This window comes from Macaca mulatta, chromosome 12 (assembly GCF_049350105.2).
Source record: "Macaca mulatta isolate MMU2019108-1 chromosome 12, T2T-MMU8v2.0, whole genome shotgun sequence".
Classification (NCBI taxonomy): Eukaryota; Metazoa; Chordata; class Mammalia; order Primates; family Cercopithecidae; genus Macaca; species Macaca mulatta.
In genome coordinates this window covers 89,185,690-89,190,118 of record NC_133417.1, presented here as the reverse complement: position 1 = coordinate 89,190,118, position 4,429 = coordinate 89,185,690, and positions in this window count along the sequence as shown.

The following is a 4,429-nucleotide window of genomic DNA, read 5'->3' as shown; positions in this document are numbered from 1 at the left end:
CCAATGTGATATTGAAGAGATTCTCATTCCGTCTCTTGCTTAATTTCTAAGTTTTGGATAATTCTTACCAAAAAGTTAAGAGAGGCTCAGCCTGGAGAAGATGAAGAGTGAAGTCAGGGTATTTAACCCCCTTGTTTCTTCTCTGTGGTGTCACCTTGGTTGACCTTGTGCACTGCAGAATGATTTGGTCTCTCAAAGGTGACCTTCTCTACACAAGTCCTTTTGTTTCCAATTTCTGGCAATTTTTCCTTCCCTGTCCTATCAGGCAGGGTTTGGGGGTGACAGAAAAGAATTATTTTTTTCTTCAGTTTCTCCTGAGATTACATCATTAGAAATGATTCTTTGTTAATAAACTCTCATCTAATCATTCAATTTCGAGTGTGCTGTTTCCTACTGGGACCTTAAATAATACAGAACCACACTTCCTCAAATGACTAGAAATATTGCATAATGTTATACTTAGTAGTAGCAGAAATATTGAACAAAATGCTGCTTAATTTGTATTGCTAATAAAGTGGAAATAAACTAATCATGTTAAAGTGTTGGATAAATTATACTTGATATGTAATTGAAAATAGAATGGAAAAATAAGTTGAAATTAAAAAATAATTATGTTTGATATAAGATAGTGCTGACAAAGAAACCAAGAAGTTAGGAGGGTGGGGCAAGGAAACTGTTTAAGAAGAAATGTACAAAATCAAAATCACCTGTTCTCACTTAATAAAGAAAATCAGTTTTTCTCTTTAGTAAATTATCTTGCTGATTTGAGTTTTTAGGCAAAGATTACAGGCCAAATTGGCATTGCATATTTTCTATATGTTTTATCTCTTACCTTTCCCACTGTTGTGTCCTCCCACCAGCTTGATATCTGAAGATAAGGGACCTTGAATATGCTATGTAGCTTATTTTTATCCATGCTTGAGTTTCAGGGTTTATAAAACATTATTTTATATATTTATGTAAAGTCATAAAACAATGACTATACTGAAAATTAAAGAGTAAGTGATGATTTATACATATTAACCTGTCAAGTACTTAAACATCATTTTACAGTCAGCACACTTAATGTTGTTTTATTTTGATTCCCCTCCCCCAACAATGTGGATTTTTTTTACCAAACAAGTAAATCAATGTAATTCTTAGTATTTGAATTTCATGTATTTAAAGTAAAGTGTTCTCAAGATTTATCTTAACCTAAATACACCAAAGATTTGTTTAGTTGTTTATTTTATGTTTTTAATTCTTCTAGTACACATATATACCTATTTTAATGAAAAGACATTTTCATAATTATGTGGAAAACTCTATACCTTTTAATTTTAACTAAATACCAGAGGTATGAAAATATTGATCTATTAGAGTTTTGGAAAATATTTGTTGTTCTCTTCCTTTTTGTATACCCTGATAGAGGTAGTTACTACATTGTTATCTATAACTTCAGAAACCTCTGAAAAAAAAGCATATTCGTTTTCTTAGAAATACTTTATTCTACCACAATAGCTAAGCAGTTTAATACAAACTTCCTGAGACCCAAATTAAGAATGCCCCCAAAACTTAAATATTCATTTTGTCTTTATTTCCCTCTAGCTGGACCCCTAGGATCAGGCCCCCGGGACCCACATATGTCTCTCAGGTGAAACACCTCAGCCAACATGGATAGGAAGTTGAGTGAAAATGCACTTGCTATGCAGAGACTGGCAGATGATCTCACAAAGATGTGGTGTACTTGGATTTTACCTAAATCATGGTCAGTCATGCAATCCAGTTTCTCAGCTACACAATCCTTTATGGGATATAAATTCCCCAATATATAATTTTCTCTGTGGCTTAAGAGCATCTGCAAGACACAGATAATTCCAAAAATATTTTGCAAGTCTCTTGGTGACTACAAAGCTTTCTGATAGCTTAGGATCTAAGGATTATTGTGATTTTTGTCTAACTAGTAAGCACTTTTGAGATACACTGTGGGACACGCATTTTACAAAATACCCTGCTGTCCTTGGAGTTAGCAAAAAAAAAAAAAAAAAGAAAACTATTTATAGCTATAAAAAATGTTAATATCAGAAATAACTGCTTTAATTTATCAAATAATGGCACGCAGCTTGTCTTACATGAATTTTAAGCATTTTCTAAGTGTTTCTTTTCAATACAAGAAGAGCCTCTTAATGCAATTTCATTTCTTTGCTTTTCACATTTATGACATGCTCCATCCTGACTTAAAATTGCAGTAATTATTTGTATACATTTTTCCTTACCCAGTTGTGACACTTCTCCACTCAAACCTAACATCCCACCTAGTTGTGAACCTCTAAAATGATAGAAGAGTAGTAGTTATCATTCAAAAGCACTATTTATATAATTTCTGATAAAAAAGAAAACCTTGGAGAATTTACTAATTTCAGTAACAGATAAACTGATTTTATATTATACCACTGCTTTTTTGTGATAAGGAGAGAAAGTAGCATTTTGTGTCTGAAGAATGTTAACAAGAATGGAGATGAATATTTCATAACAATACTCTTTGCCTTTTTGGATTTCTCTTTCAGGTTAGAACAATAATACAATTTATGTTTGCTCTTCTGTTTATCTATCTTTAGTGGCCTTGTAAGAGGCAAGTATCATGCAATGAGTTTATTCATGCCCTTTCTACTCCTTGAAAGGGCCTAGGTTTTCTTTGAAAATATAAATAAATATCTACTGATCTGAGATACCATCCTAGCATTATTTAGCAGGAAGCTTAAAAGAAATAAAGATCTTTGTATAAGGTGTAAGGAAGGGGCCCGGTTTCAGTTTCAATTTTTTTTTTTTTTTTTTTTTTTTTTTTTTTTTTTTTTTTGCATATGGCTAGCCAGTTTTCCCAACACCATTTATTAAATAGGGAAGCCTTTCCCCATTGCTTGTTTTTGTCAGATTTGTCAAAGATCAGTTGGATGTAGATATGTGGCATTATTTATGAGGCCTCTGATCTGTTCCATTGGTTTATATATCGGTTTTGGTACCAGTGCCGTGATACTTTGGTTACTGTAGCCTTGCAGTATAGTTTGAAGTCAGGTAGCGTGATGCCTCCAGCTTTGTTCTTTTTGACTAGGATTGTCTTGGCTATATGGGCTCTTTTTTGATTCCACATGAAACTTAAAGTAGTTTTTTCTAACTCTGTGAAGAAAGTAAAAAATGGTAGCTTGATAGGAATAGCACTGAATCTATAAATTACTTTGAGCACTATGGCCATTTTCAGGATATTGATTCTTCTTATCCATGAGCATGGAATGTTTTTCCATTTCTTTGTGTCCTTTCTTATTTCCTTGAGCAGTGGTTTGTAGTTCTCCTTGAAGAGGTCCTTCACATCCCTTGTAAGTTGTATTCCTAGGTGTTTTATTCTCTTTGTAGCAATTGTGAATAAGAGTTCACTCATGATTTGGCTCTCTGCTTGTCTATTACTGGTACATAGGAATGCTTGTGATTTTTGAACATTGATTTTGTATCCTGAGATTTTGCTGAAGTTGCTTAACAGCTTAAGGAGATTTTGGACTGAGACAATGGAGTTTTCTAAATATACAATCATATCATCTACAAACAGAGACAATTTAACTTTCTCCTTTCCTATTTGAATACCCTTTATTTCTCTTGCTTGATCACCCTGGCCATATTTTCCAATACTATGTTAAATAGGAGTGGTGAGAGAGGGCATCCTTATCCTGTGCCAGCTTTCAAAGGGAATGCTTCCAGCTTTTGCCCATTCAGTATGATATTGGCTGTGGACTTGTCATAAATAGTTCTTATTATTTTGAGATACGTTCCATCAATATCTATTTTATTGAGAGTTTTGGGCATGAAGCAGTGTTGAGTTTTATCGAAGGCCTTTTCTGCATCTTTTGAAAGACTTAAATGTAAGACCTAAAACCATAAAAACCCTAGAAGAAAACCTAGGCAATACCATTCAGGACGTAGGCATGGGCAAAGACTTCATAACTGAAACACCAAAAGCAATGGCAACAGAAGACAAAATTGACAAATGGGATCTAATTAAACTAAAGAGCTTCTGCACAGCAAAACAAACTATATTCTGAGTGAACAGGCAACATACAGAATGGGATAAAAATTTTGCCATCTATCCATCTGACAAATATCCATAGTCTGCAAAGAACTTAAACAAATTTACAAGAAAAAACAAACAACACCATCGAAAAGTGGGCAAAGGATATCAACAGACACTTCTCAAAAGAAGACATTTATGTGGTCAACAAACATGAAAAAAAAGCTCATCATCACAGATATTAGAGAAATGCAAATCAAAACCACAATGAGATACCATCTCATGCCAGTTAGAATGGCGATCATTAAAATATCAGGAAACAACAGATGCTGGAGAGGATGTGGAGAAATAGGAACACTTACACTGTTGGTGGGAGTGTAAATTAGTTCAACCATT